General features: G+C 44.1%; 1 long non-coding RNA gene across 2 annotated transcripts in view; it reads right to left on the bottom strand.

Annotated features, from left to right (window-relative positions):
• Nucleotides 1-4,405: 4,405 nt before the first annotated feature.
• The window catches only part of LOC142295379 (uncharacterized), a 49,061-nt gene continuing 37,819 nt past the window's right edge, over nucleotides 4,406-15,647 (bottom strand). The window contains exons 1-3 of one of the 2 annotated variants that reach the window (XR_012751444.1): nucleotides 11,339-11,443; nucleotides 6,512-6,662; nucleotides 4,406-6,427 (exon numbers count right to left, since the gene is read on the bottom strand). This is a non-coding gene — a long non-coding RNA (uncharacterized LOC142295379). Of the gene's footprint in view, nucleotides 6,428-6,511; nucleotides 6,663-11,338; nucleotides 11,444-15,647 lie in introns of those variants that run through there. The other variant, XR_012751443.1, reaches the window with a different exon arrangement.

The following is a 15,647-nucleotide window of genomic DNA, read 5'->3' as shown; positions in this document are numbered from 1 at the left end:
CAGTACCCCACCGTGCTCGGTCCGGTTCGGTTACTAGGTACTCCGGTGCCCGCCGTTCCCCAAAACTAAGCCTGGCACCTTTCTCCAATACCCTGTGACCGGGTCTCCGACTCCTCCGGTCCAAGACCACCAACTGCGACCTAGCCAAAAGTCCCCAGGGAGCTCCAACTCTCCCTGGCTCCTCACTCATTGAGGGCTACCACTGAACTAACTAAGCTTTGCTCTCCACTTCCTTTCTCTGACTTCCTCCCTCCCACCAGTCTGCCTGACCCCTAGGTGAGTGGTCCTTTTCCAGCTAGACTACCCACTGGTGTGCCTGACAGGGTGTGGTGTGAGGTGTGACTAGGATTTGCATGCTGATGGAACAATATCAAAGTTAGGATCCCAGAACCATGAGGGTTGAGCCCTGCACCAAAAGATAAAGAGAGTGCAGTACCCTGTGACACCCTGACTAGTTCAGGGGCTTCACATTCCCCCTTGGTTAAACGTAGCTCGTCCCCGAGCTACAGGACACCCAGAGGTTTATTTTGTTTTAACTGCAAGAGAAAAAAAAAGGTAACATTTTTAATTCAACAATTTCTCATCCCACACAGGGGAGGCACATTACTCAAACGTTCAGATCAGTGATATAAGCTGTATATAAAAGAGCTTGTAAGTACTGGCCCCCTTACCTAGGAGACTGCCCACCACTGATAGACTGCAGCAGTGGACGCTAACGTAGTCTGAGCAGTAAACAATAAAATGAAAATTCCCTCTGTTTTTGAGAATGAAAATGATTTTAAATTACTATTAAATTGCAGAGTTGTTTGATTTTACAAGCACTTTTATAAATTCAAAATGATTAGACAACCTCTTTAGCAATCTCTTTTAAATGGCCACAAGATGGTGGAAAAATAAGAAAAAGATCAGATAATCACTTCCCAGACAGGCGCCACTCCCCTGCATTTAGTCCCGTGTCCCTGCCAGTGTCCTAGCATCAACATCTGTTGGGAGTGTCACATGACCACTGTGACTTCCATATATTTATGCTAGGAGATAGGATGGCAAGTTCTGAATATGGAGCAGCAGTGCCAGATATATTATATATATATATATATATATACATATATATATATATATATATACATACATTGTGCCATATATTTTTTTTCACCATTCTGATGCCATGTTAAAATTTTTCTTAAGGAATGGACAGCCCCTTTAGGCCTAAAATACACTTCCGCAAAAAAACGTCCGTATGACACGGTCCGTTTTTCGGGTCCGTGTTCCGTATTTTTGGGGCGTTTCTCCGGTACATATGGCATCCGTGTGATGGCGTATGCGAGCCGTGTGCACGTGTGGAATGTCCGTAGTGTCATGAAATACGTGCGTGTGCAGTTCGTGTGCTGTCCATTTTTTTAGATACGTATTTTCACACAAATAACCTTGTTAGACCTTCACAATGTGCTCCTGGTGTGTTAAATTGGCCAATTAACTACCCAATTTGGTTAGTTTGCTTAAATAACCTTAAAAAACATGGCTTCAAAGCTCTTTCTCACATTAGACACACTCCAAAATGTCTCTCTCCAATGAAGCAACCATGTATTTGTTCTGGTTGATATCTAGGAGATTTGGGGTTAGGCGACATATGATTGAAGAAGAGCCACCACTGGAGAAAAGGATGTGGATTCACCCCCTTGTGAAGCTCAGGAAAACACATGGGCATTTTAATATTTTATATGGGGAAATGCGGAAATTTCCACCTAAATTCCAAGCCTACTGCCATCTCACCATTAATTCATTTGACAACATCCTTGGCCTTGTGTACCAACGTTTGAAGCATCAGGACACCTCTATGCGCCTCAGCATCTCCCCTGAGGAACGACTGTTGGTGACTTTACGGTAGGTGTTGACATGTATACTAATGCTTTATCTGTCATTTTGAAATACATGTTAAGTTGCAAAAGCATCATTTTGTAGAAATTTTTAAATGTAAAAATATGGTCTTTGTAGAAAACTTATATTGATCACTTAACCACATTGCAAAATCAAATTTAAAACTGAGATGTCACTTCTTCCCTTCTATATTTACCAAAATTAAAGAAACAAGAGGCTTAACTCAAACAAACTTGTTTATTAAACACAAAATTAGATATTTTTCCAATATGGAAAGTAAAGAACACATATGCTTTTACCAACCAAAGAAATTATAAAAAAAACATACACAGTATCTCGCCAGTCATTGGATGTTACAAATATTTGTTGTGAAATATAAATTACATGAATAGTCAAAGTAATGTCATGTTTTTATTCTATTTCAGTTACCTAACAACTGGGCAATCCATCAGCAGCCTACATTTCGAATTCTTATTGGGAAGGTCCACAATTGGCAAGATTATCCTGCATACCTGTACTGTGCTTTGGGAGACGCTTAGGCATCATGTCATGCAGTTACCTTCAACACAGGAATGGATGCACATTGCAGATGAATTTTTGGAGAAAACAGCTTTTCCTAATTGTATTGGTGCCATTGACGGAAAACACATTAGAGTGAAGAAACCACCGAACTCTGCATCAAGATATTTTAATTATCATAAGTTTTTTTCTGTAGTTATTTTGACCATGGTAGATACAAACTACTGCTTTTTATTTGCAGATATTGGGGCCTATGGCAGTGCCTCAGATGCACGCATTTTCAGAAGCTCACGTTTAACAAGACGATTAATGTCTGATAGTTTAAGTTTGCCTGCACCAAGACCATTGCCTGGTACTAATGGCCCAATTGTCCCTTTTGTAATGGTTGCAGATCAGGGGTTTGCATTGTCAAGGCATTTGATGCGTCCATATCCCAGAAGGGGGCTGGACAGATCAAAAGCCCTATTTAATAGCAAATTGGCCAGAGCACGTTGCTATGTAGAACATTCCTTTGGCATTTTGGCCTCAAGATGGCGCATTTATCAAACCACCATCCAACTCCAACCAACCAGTGTCAAGGCTGTCATTAAATCGACACTAGTGTTACATAATTACTGTAGATTACATGAAAGCAATGACGAAGACATTGAGGAGTTGCCTGCTTTAAATGCACCATTTGTAGAGAATGGTAGTGTCAGAACCACTGTGTCCACTTCTGGTCTACAAGTGAGGAATCAGTTTAAAGATTTTTTTAGTTTAAATAGCCTTAGTCATGTATAATTTTGACATTAATAAAGTTTGTTAACACTTGGTTACATAAGCACAAACACATATGTAATACAAAAGAGAAAATGACCATACATAGGTATAATTTGTGTTTTTTTGGTTGGTTGGTTGTGTTTGTGGTCCCCATAAGCTATTGTGATATAACTATATTGTTATGACATCAGGAATGTTTGTTATTCTAAAAACAGTAATACTGAATGTACATGACTAATAAAATTATGGCAAATTTGTTATGAAAAAGTTAGTCCAGAATTATTATTTTACCTATGTATGTATGTTCTCTTTTGCAAAACACCCTGTATTTTTTTTTTTATATACAATTTTGTCAGGGACTTTAGCCCATACAAAACACCATCCTTTTGTTATGCAATAATGTCACGCAAACATAATTTGTTTGACACTATTGGAATAAAGCCCTATTTAATAGCAAATTGGCAAGAGCACGTTGCTATGTAGAACGTTCCTTTGGCATTTTGGCCTCAAGATGGCGCATTTATCAAACCACCATCCAACTCCAACCAACCACTGTCAAGGCTGTCATTAAATCGACAGTAGTGTTACATAATTACTGTAGATTACATGAAAGCAATGACGAAGACATTGAGGAGTTGCCTGCTTTAAATGCACCATTTGTAGAGAATGGTAGTGTCAGAACCACTGTGTCCACTTCTGGTCTACAAGTGAGGAATCAGTTTAAAGATTTTTTTAGTTTAAATAGCCTAAAGCGGGCTTTACACGCTGCGACATTGCTAATGCGGAGTCGTTGGGGTCACGGAATTCGTGACGCACATCCGGCCGCATTAGCGATGCCGTTGCGTGTGACACCGATAAGCGATTTTGCATCATTGCAAAAACGTGCAAAATCGCTAATCGGCGACATGGGGGTCCATTCTCAAATCTCGTTACTGCAGCAGTAACGAGGTTGTTCCTCGTTCCTGCGGCAGCACACATCGCTGCGTGTGACGCCGCAGGAACGAGGAAGCTCCCCTTACCTGCCTCCCGGCCGCTATGAGGAAGGAAGGAGGTGGGCGGGATGTTACGTCCCGCTCAGCTCCGCCCCTCCGCTGCTATTGGGCGGCGGTTCAGTGACGTCGCTGTGACGCCGCACGGACCGCCCCCTTAGAAAGGAGGCGGTTCGCCCGTCACAGCGACGTCGCCGGACAGGTATGTATGTGTGACGGCTGTTGTGCGACACGGGCAGCGATTTGCCCGTGTCGCGCAACAGATGGGGGCGGGTACCCACACTAGCGATATCGGGACCGATATCGCAGTGTGTAAAGTAGCCTTTAGTCATGTATAATTTTGACATTAATAAAGTTTGTTAACACTTGGTTACATAAGCACAAACACATTTGTAATACAAAAGAGAAAATGACCATACATAGGTATAATTTGTGGTTTTTTGGTTGGTTGGTTGTGTTTGTGGTCCCCATAAGCTATTGTGATATAACTATATTGTTACAACATCAGGAATGTTTGTTATTCTAAAAACAGTAATACTGAATGTACATGACTAATAAAATTATGGCAAATTTGTTATGAAAAAGTTAGTCCAGAATTATTATTTTACCTATGTATGTATGTTCTCTTTTGCAAAACACCCTGTATTTTTTTTATATATACAATTTTGTCAGGGACTTTAGCCCATACAAAACACCATCCTTTATAATGCAATAATGTCACGCAAACATAATTTGTTTGACACTATTGGAATACAAGTATGGGACCAGACAATATGCAGATACTGCATAGTGGCTGGATTTTTAATAATAAAGGTGTCTGCATGTTAGTGTAGTAGTTTATGTGCGTGCATCTTATCCCTAAACCCAGTTTATTCTAATGGATGGTCCAAACAACATGTCCTGAGCAAGGCATCATTCTAACAGGCAGGTATTGTTTTTGAAGTGATAGAGTAATTGCTACTGTTTTTTTGTAAATGATAACAAAAATATGACCCCATGCATATAGAGTAAGTAATGTGTTACATTTTGAAATGTTTTCCCACCAGCAATACCCTAGAAAACATACCAAAATGTAAAAAAAAAAACCATACAATATCACATTATGATTCAACTAAGTCCTCTAGGCTAGTGATGTTTTCCTGTGTAGTCTCCATTGCATTGACATCTACAGAATATGTTTGCTGCACAACAGTAATGTTGTAGTGAGTGTCTGATCAGTGTTTCCACTAGTAACAGTTGTTGTACTTGGAACAAATAATGAGGCAGTTGTTTGAGCAGATGGGAGACCAAGTGTAGGTGGTACATATTGATGTGTTGAAAGAGGCTGAGTATGTGTGTATGTGAAGTTAGTTGGGTAAGTCTGTTGTTGAAAGTACTGTTGTTGTGGATTATTTGGAACATGGTAGGCTGTTGGTTGTTGAAACATTTGAGGTAGTCTATGAACATTACTAACAATACTAGGATAGTTAAAAGAGGTTTGCATTGGTGTTTGTTGGGCTACTTGTGGGACAAATGTTGGCTGTTGAGATGGCCTTTGTGTCATTAATGTACTTGTTTGTTGTGGGACAAATGTTGGCCTAATTTGTACATCAGTTACCATAGAAGAAGATGGACACTGTATATGTGTTTGTTGCACTACAGGATTAAGTTGAAAATTAGAAAAATGTTCTTCTGTTTGGGTTTCCACAGTTTGTTGAGTTGTGTTTGTGGGTGGGCCACGTGGATTGGCTCTCCATTGTTCTATCACTTCAAAACAATAAATGGGTTCTGGCTCACGTTGGGTAGCAGATATTAGTGTTATTAAGGACGCCCTCAATCTGTCCTGCCTATCAGGTGCAACCAATGCAAGAGAGGGAGAAAGGGAGCTGCAAAATCTCTCTCCATCACTCTCTGGTATCAGTGAATTCATCATGTGTATAATTCTGGTATCAATGATATCTGGCAGGGAACGTAAATCTTCATAACGCCTATGTCGGCGACCACGGATAGATTGTGCTACTGTGCGCATGGTATTAGTTGATATTCTTGGCTGTGTGCCTGCATGTTGCTGTGGACTACTCTCTGCAAGAACTGGTGAAGGGCCACTTTGTTGCCCTGTAGACTGGCCTGCAGTTACATTAGTGGATTGACTTGTGCCCAAACCCAAATCAGATGACATTTCTTCTGCGTCTGGCTGGCTGGTGTTGGGGATTGGTGGAGGTTGATATGAGGTAGGCTCCATCTCAGAAGCAGAGGTCGCTGTTAATACTGCTGACTGGCTTCCTCACTATCTTCCAGGTTATCCTCTGTACTTTGATGAAAAAAAAAAAAAAAAATTACTGTGTGCCTTTTAAATTAAACCACCATGTGATGTAATGCTTGAAACTTACTTTGGTACTTCCATAATGGGCATAAGGAAGCTCAGTTTTTCATAATGGACATATTTTTTCTTCTTTGCAGCGGCAGCTGTGGTGGCCACAGGGTTATACTCTCTGCGGAACTGGTCACGGGCTGAGCGCCATCGCCGTTTGACAAGATCCACTGTTAAAAAACATTAAAAAATGTAAAATAAGGTCACTAATTCAAACAATTGTAGATGTTAAAAAATTAGACATTAGTCTTGGATTGCATCAATTGTATGAAATAGGAACACACATCCATGTTTATGAAAACAACAACCCATAACACATATAGTGACATAATAACACAATAAGCATGGGAGAAAAAACAAGTTCAGCAGTAAACATCTTCAACCACTTATTAATCATTCATCTCCTTATAATTGTTAAAAAAATAAAAAACCTACAGAAAGCCATGACAAAAAAAGTCTACTAACCCATGAAGTGCCATATGTTCCACATATACTTACCATTACACACTACAAATTACTGTTACCATTCCAGACATGGTGACACCAAGGAACTTGCATAATAAACCAAACATAGAAATCCAAATCCAAAAATATAGACAAATCACAGCACATTTGCAATAGAAAATGCACAGAAATGGTAACCAAAAAAAACCCCAAACATGTTTAATAGTGGCTTCCCCACCCTGAAATGCCATTTGTACATGCATGAAATACTTTGCAGCCCATATATACACATGCTGACATAACTAGTAAACTGCAATGAATACTTCAAAAGTGCAGAAAACTACACTCTCCTGTTTGTGAGTCTCCAGTGTATCTCAAAATGAGTCAGGCCCATTAATACATGCCAAACAAACTATACAAATATGTTTATACTCTGCCTACAGAATGTGCACATGTAGGTAAAGACAGAAGCAATGTAAATATCTGTACTCACCATATCTATTTTTCCTTCCAGGGGTACATTGAGACCATCCATTCCTAGGGTAGACTATCTCTGCCACAGCCATCCATGCTCGTTCCACCATTAACCTGTCATGATAGCCATCAACACGTGTGTCTCACAGCTCTGGATGCCTCTCTACTTCTCCAATCAGCCTCTCTCTATCGATTCTGGGCGCCATGCTCAGTACCTGTGTTGTTCTCTGTGCTCAAAGTTCCCCTGCAGTGAGAGGACAGGTGCCCAGCTGCTGTCTGGCGTGCAAATGAGACAGGAAATGTATGTTTGGCGCCAGAATTAATGACCATCAATTGACCTGATAGATTGGTAACAAGTGTTTCAGATTTTGTGGTGAAATACGGACACGGACGATACGTGCTGAACACGGACATACTCCGTGTGCAGTCCGTGCAGGCACGGACCCATAGACTAAAGCAGGTCCGTGCCTGCGTGTTGCCGGCCAAAAACGGACATGTCGTCCGTGTTGAAAAGCGCTCACACGTACTTATGACACGGACACATGTTCCGTGTGATTTTACGTACGTGTGCCATCTTCCATTGAATAACATGGGTCTCCGTGTGTACGTGTCTCCGGTACGTGCAAATACGTACCGCACACGTACAAATTACACGGATGTGTGTTGCGGGTCTTAGGGAAAGTTAGAAACTTTGACTGAATCCATTCAAAGTCCCCAGAGAAAGTGATACAGCCCATGAAAGGAAACTTTGATTTTTTAAAACATATTTCTTCAACTTGGCATATTGAGAATTGTATCGGAGGCAAAATAGTACATATTGGAAATTAATACATTGAGCTTATATTATCAAAACTCTTAAATGGTAGGCTGTCTTAGTGGCCTATAACAACAAATCAGAGCTCAGGTTTATTAATTTGATCTTTCAAAATTAAAGCTGTGTTCTGATTGGCTGTAGACAATATAGACAGTCTCACCCCCAAAAATAGTTTTCTTATTAGATAGTTTTGTTAAATTAGGCCAAATGAGTTTTCAGATCTTGGGAGTAGATTATAATGTTGTCTAGGTAGGCCAGGAATTATTGTTTGAGAACATTCCTAGAGATGTACAAGTGCATCTCAACAAATTAGAATATCATCAAAAAGTTCATTTATTTCAGTAATCCAATACAAAAAGGGAAACACTCCCGCCAAGCACCCGGCCACACCTGAGAGGCATCCCACCTTGCTTCCAGAGGGCCCTGACACTCAAATGGTACCTCATGCCCCAATCATGATCGCAACTCCAAGAGAGGGGAGACCACAAATATACAGGCCACAATCGAGCTTCCATACCTCCCATGTGGCCTTCTCGCCGACTACAGGGGGTGAGGATAGGCCGGCCTCCCTGGCGGACCTCCGGGCATTCATGCAGGCGAAACCTACCAAAAGTGACATCGCGGCTCTAGCAAACCAAGTTGTTGCGGAATGCAAACTGGAATTTGCCCAATTCAGAGCGGAACTCTCATCTCTAACAGATAGAGTGGATACGGTTTCCACGATACAAGAAAATAATTCTACCTCTATCCATGCCTTACAAGCTACAGTGACAGAACACGCCAAACAATTGTTCTCCCTGCAGCAAAATATGGACGATCTAGAGAACCGCAATAGGAGAAACAATCTCCGTGTCAGAGGATTGCCAGAATCTATTGTGTCAGGTTTCCAGGTTTTCCAGTTCTCTTTTGAATGAGCTTGCCCTCAGTTAACATGGAGTTTAAGGTTCTGTTGCCCTACTTCCTGTCCAGCTGCTTAAAAGGCCGCCTCTCAGCCCAGTCCAGTGCCTGAGTATACTGCTTGCTGTGTGCTCCTGCTTTGCTGCTGCTAATCCTGATTGCTTTTGGATCCTCCTAAAAGACTACCGACCGACCGACTCTGGACCTTACCCGGTTTCTCAAGCTGTGCCCGGATTCCGTCTGCCATTTTCGGTCAGCACTCTGCCCGGTTCTCTCTGGTTCGTAACCACTCTGGACAATCATCCCGTACGGACACTCCTGGACTTTTACCGCTTGCCCATTGTGTCCCGGCTGCTGCGCATTTAGGCCTTCCGGGGTGATTGCCGGACAGTCCCTGTATAGGGGTTCGCTCTGGTGGTCTCCCTGGGGGAGTCCGGTGCGTGGCCCCGGGAATTCCCTCCGCTCCGTTTCGGGAAGGTATTTGTGTATTTGTACTGCTGTGTTTGTTCCGTTGTTATCTACCGTGGTTACAGATTATAAAACATCTTGTATCAAAAACTCGTCTCTGCTGATCATTGCCCTACGCTATCGAAATCCTCAGAACATATAATAAGTATTACATATTGCTTCCGTGGATGTACCATCGGTGCTCACCACAATTTTCAACAAGCTGCTCGGGCGCCCGCCAGGGGTCAGAATAGAGTTGGACAGAGCTCATAGAGCACTTCGCCCTTTCAATCCGGAGGACCCCCACCCAAGGGATGTTATCTGCCGGGTCCATTTCTACGCTCTCAAGGAGGCGATCCTACTGGCGAGTAGGAAAAAAGCTGACCTCTCCTATAATGGGACCCCTATTAGAATCTTACCGGACCTTTCTCGCCATACACTAGCTCAAAGAGCGGCCCTCAAACCTCTACTAGATGTTTTAAAGGATAAAGAGATCCAGTTCCGATGGGGATTCCCTTTCTCCCTTTCGGTCCGCCAGGGCTCGAAATACTTCACCCTCCGTACACCCGAGGACTTGCCCTCTTTTACTTCGGGCCTTGGCTTGCCGCCGATTCTTCTCCCCCAGTGGCCTAACACGCTGCTCCGCCCATGGGGTATGGGGCTACGCACGGGTCCTCTCGAGAGCCCCTCCACAAATCGGCAATCTGTGGGACTACCGCGGAGAGAGGAGAGATCCCGGGGCAAGAGACGCCCACATCTGAGCCGCAGTAGTCCGGACCGCGCCTGAAGGAACCTCTCTAAGATATCTATAGTACATGATATTGATTCACATGGGATGCCGATGGTTTCGTACCATGCTCATGTTATTTGTCTCGCTATATTCATGCTCAATTGGAAAGTAGTTGTCTTTTGGTTATGTCTGACCAGATTCTCCCCCCAATAGGTTGGAAGCCCCTGCCCCGCCGGTGTGCGGCGGACATGCTCCCGTTGTTTGTATTACCTTGCTTAGTGTTAAGTGCGGAGGCTCTCCCTCTGCTTTTGTTTTGTTCCTCTGAATCGTCTCCCTTCCTATTTTCTCTCTTTTTCCTAATCTTCTTTCTCTGTACTAGACCTCGCCATGGGGACCGTCCACCAAAACTGCAACCCTGCCCTCCTTCCATTGCAACATCCGGATTCCCTTCTAAATGGCGGACCTGAATATTACATCCTTCAACGTGAAGGGTTTCAACACCCCAGAGAAACGGGCCCAGATCCTTTATCACCTGCACTAGCGTAAGGTACACCTGGTCTGCCTCCAGGAGACGCACTTTAAAACTAACCACACCCCAAAGATCAAAAACAAATACTACACCACATGGTTTCTTGCCAACAATCCAGAGACACGCTCAAAGGGGGTGGCGATAGGGATACACAAATCACTCCCTCACCAAGTATTGGACGTTAAAATAGATGAGGCAGCACGTTATATTGTCTTATCATTATCTCTTAGTGGACAGGATTTTACTATAATTAATGCGTACGCACCCAATCAGAACCAAGACTGCTTTATCGCCGGATTAGTACGTTCGGCCCTCCCTTTGGTTAGGGGCTCAGTGGTTCTCTGTGGGGACCTAAACATCACGCTCGATCCGGCTATGGATAACTCCAAGGGTCGGTCAAGCCTCTCCTATGCACTAATTAAACGAGTTAAAAAATCTTTATTACAGCTCCAACTGTATGATGCGTGGCGCATACAGCACCCCTCGGACAGGGATTACAGCTTTTACTCACACTCGCAGGACTCGTACAGCCGCTTAGATTATATCCTGGTTCAGCATAATGTATTATCTTGGCTGTCCCATACCGGGATTGGAAACATCCTTTGGTCGGATCACGCTCCAGTGTTCTGTTCCATGCATGTTCCATCCATGGCAAAGACGGCAGGATCCTGGCGGCTTAACGAGTCACTGCTTTTGGATGAAGGCTGCACTTCAGACATTTGCACCTCTATCACAAATTTTGTGGGGGACCACGCATCAGACACCACTGCGCCTGTGTTTAAGTGGGAGGCCCTGAAATGTGTCCTTCGTGGGACTCTCATTAAACACGGCTCTCGAATTAAAAAAAGTAGGGCACAAGCCATCAAAGACGCTCTTCAAAAAGTCACAACACTTGAACTCCTCCATAAACGTGCTCTGGCGGCCTCGACACTCCAAACACTTCTAAGAGCGAGGTTGGAAGTTAGGAAATTACTGGACTCCTCATATAGTCACATTATTCAATTGGGCAGGAGCAAATTCTACGAGTTCGGCGACAAACCAGGCAAAATGCTAGCCAACGCGTTACGTGCCAAAAGGGCAACAATCCTGATTTCACATATTCAGGACTCTTCGGGTGGCCTGGTTCATACTACCCCTGAGATTTCAAATGCCTTCCATAAATATTATTCTAGGTTGTACAATATACCCCCTCCTAGGGTGTCCCCCAACGCCTCAACGGATGCCCCCCCTTCCCCCTTTAAAAAACTGAATAGTGCCATATTAGAAAATCTCGAGGCCCCGTTCACGATAGAAGAATTATTGCAGGTTATCCAGAGCGCTCCTGGCAATAAAAGTCCAGGTCCGGACGGGCTAACAGCAAAATTCTATAAATCCTTTTCGACCCTACTTGCGCCTCTGATGTTGGAGTCTTTTAATTCAATTTCAGACACCACCCTCTTTCCAACAGACTCTACAGCGGCGCACATTACAGTCATTCCCAAAGTGGGCAAGGACCCGGGCGTTTGCGGTAGCTATAGACCGATTTCCCTGCTCAATGTAGATATTAAGTGCTATGCTAAACTTATTGCCAACAGGCTCAATCCTCTCCTTCCGGATCTGATCCACCTAGACCAGGTTGGGTTTGTCCCGGGACGAGAGGCTAGAGACAATACCCTTAAAACTCTAGATATTATTCAATTTGCTCGCAACCGAGGGATTCCATTAATGATCCTGTCCTTAGATGCCGAGAAGGCCTTCGACAGGATTTCATGGGAGTCACTCGCCCAAACATTAAATCATCTGCAGCTGGGCCCAAACCTAACGGCTAAAATACTTGCACTGTACCACACCCCGTCGGCGCGTATAAAAATCAATGGCACCTTATCGGACACTGTCACCATCCATAACGGGACGAGACAGGGGTGCCCCTTATCCCCTCTTCTATACATCCTAGTGATGGAGCATCTCATGGCGGCCCTGCGAGCCAACCCGGACATCCACGGGATCAAGATAGCGAACCATGAATATAAATGCTCGGCTTTCGCCGATGACCTCTTAGTTTATCTCACTAACCCGCTTGAGGCACTCCCATCCCTGATGTCAGAGTTGGATAGCTTTGGAAGATGGTCCAATTTCCGGATAAACCTCGACAAATCAGAGGCTTTGAATATCTCCCTTCCTCCAAATCTAGTTTCTTGCCTACAATCCAAACACCCTTTTAAGTGGCCACAAAACAATAGTATCCGATATCTGGGTATCACCATCCCATCTGACCTGTCCAAACTGTTCTCACTTAATTTCCAACAATTTATTATCAAATTAGAGAGGGATCTAGCCACCTGGCATCAGGGGGTGGTGTCCTGGTTTGGTAGGGTTGGGGCCCTCAAAATGACAGTCCTGCCTCGCTTATTATACCTCCTGCAGATGGTACCCGTCCACATCCCTGCGTCATATTGGTACAAAATTCAACAATTATTTATCCAGTTTGTCTGGGCCAAGGGCCGACCCAGAATACGAGGTAGTGTTCTGACCAGACCAAAAGACGCGGGAGGGCTGGGACTGCCGGACTGCCGAAAGTATCACCTAGCAGTGGCCCATGCCCGTGTCCTGGACCTGTTGCATAATGAGGGGTCTAAACTATGGGTGCATTTGGCCCATGATTTATGCTCTCTGTCGGCGCCAACTCTGCCGTGGACGTGGCCACGGCTGAACCGTCGCAAACTTGCGGTGGGGTACAGTGTCGAGCAGACTCTGCGCACCATACATGCCCCTGGTAGGAAATGCGATTTGATTCGTGCATATGGACCGCTGATGCCGGTGACCGATAGTCCGGATTTTCTTCCGGGTGCCTCTGTCACTCGCTTCCTGGAAGGAACTAAACGGACGCCTCTTCGGCTCATCCATATTGCCCCACAGGGACGGACACTACCACTCTCTATAATTTTGGGGGAGAAACCCCAAAAACTACGCCACTATTTTGAGTACGCCCAACTCCAGCATTTTATTACATCACTCACACAGACGCACGAGCTTTCACTCTCTCCATCCCCTTATGAGGCCATGTGTACAACAACGACTGCCCCGAATCACAACATTTCAGTTATATACAAATTGCTGGTCTCCGGGGGCTTGGATGATCTCCCCCCCTTTTGCGGAGCATGGGAGGGGGAACTCAACCAAACATTCTCTAGAGAACAATGGGGGCGGTGCTTCCACTTGTCACACAAGTCGGTGACTGCTACTAAGTCCCAGGAGACCAGTTATAAAGTTATATCACGATGGTATCGGGTCCCTTCCCTCCTGCATCGGTGGTGGCCTGAGACCCCAGATAATTGTTGGAGGTGCGGAAGCCAGGGGGGCACCATGACGCATATATGGTGGTCGTGCTTAGCCTTGCAGTCCTTTTGGGAGGGGGTGCTAGAGGCGATCAAAGAGGTTTCAGGAGTGATCGTGCCTAGACGCCCTGAGGCGGTTCTGCTCTACATGTTCCCTATGCCGCAGGCTGCGTACAAAAAATCTGTTCTGCGACACCTCCTACAGGCGGCCAAGACGGTTATACCCCGTCACTGGAAGAAGGCAGACTCTCCAACCCTGGAAGAGTGGATTGACGAGGTGAATGCAATATATCGGATGGAGAGAGTTCTGGCCCAGTCGCGGGGGGATGCAGAGTCTGTGATCACAAAATGGTCCCACTGGGAGTCTTATTTGGCAGGGTCTGGCTCAAACCCATGACATGACCCAAATCCCCTTTTTGATCGGAACCTTTTACCTCCTTACATAAACATGGCGGGCAGGTGAAGGCCCCATGGCACCCTCTTTCGACACTCTTTCTCCCTTTCTGTCTTCCTTCCTTTCTCTTTCCACTCTCTGACCTTTCTTTTTAGGAGTTTCTTTTATGGTAAGTTTCCTTTAGGAGAGTGAGAGAAGGGTGGAAGGGGGAGTCTGTGCGCCAGGAGGTTTTTTTCGGTGGTGTAGTGGATAGTTGTCACAATATCGCCTATGTGCAATGCCCTCCAGCCCCCTCTCTCCCCTTCTTTCCTTTACTTGTTGGACCTCATGGTCCTGGTTCTCATAGTTGTTATGCAACATGTATCTGTATGACCTGACCCGTTTTGTTGTCTTTTTTCATGAAAACCAATAAAACACTTAAAATATAAAAAAAAGGGAAACACATATATTATATACAGTCATTACACACAGAGTGATCTATTTCAAGTGTTTATTTCTGTAAATGTTGATGACTATGGCTTACAGCCAATGAAAACCCAAAAGTCATTATCTCAGAAAATTAGAATATTATATATGATCAACTGAAAAAAATGATTTTTACCTCAGAAATGTTGGCCTACTGAAAAGTCTGTACAGTAAATGCACTCAATACTTGGTCGGAGCTCCTTCTGCATGAATTACTGTATCAATGTGGCATGGCATGGAGGCGATCAGCCTGTGGCACTGCTGAGGTGTTATGGAAGCCCAGGTTGCTTTGATAGCAGCCTTCAGCTCGTCTGCATTGTTGGGTCTGGTGTCTCTCATCTTCCTCTTGACAATACCCCATAGATTCTCTATGGGGTTTAGGTTAGGTGAGTTTGCTGGCCAATGAAGCACAGTAATACTGTGGTTATTAAACCAAGTACTTTTGGCAATGTGGACAGGTGCCAAGTCCTGCTAGAAAATGAAATTCATATCTCCAAAAAGCTTAAAGTGCTTTAAAAATTCCTGGTAGACGGCTGCGCTGAATTTGGTCTTTTTTTTTTTTTTTAAATTCTTGATTTATTTAGATAAGTTGGAATCAACATAAACATAATAAACAATTCAAGGGCCTAACGGCCCAACTACATCAA

This window comes from Anomaloglossus baeobatrachus, chromosome 3 (genome assembly GCF_048569485.1).
Source record: "Anomaloglossus baeobatrachus isolate aAnoBae1 chromosome 3, aAnoBae1.hap1, whole genome shotgun sequence".
NCBI classification, from domain to species: domain Eukaryota; kingdom Metazoa; phylum Chordata; class Amphibia; order Anura; family Aromobatidae; genus Anomaloglossus; species Anomaloglossus baeobatrachus.
Note: the sequence above shows the minus strand (reverse complement) of the source record. Positions and strands in the feature narration are given on the sequence as shown.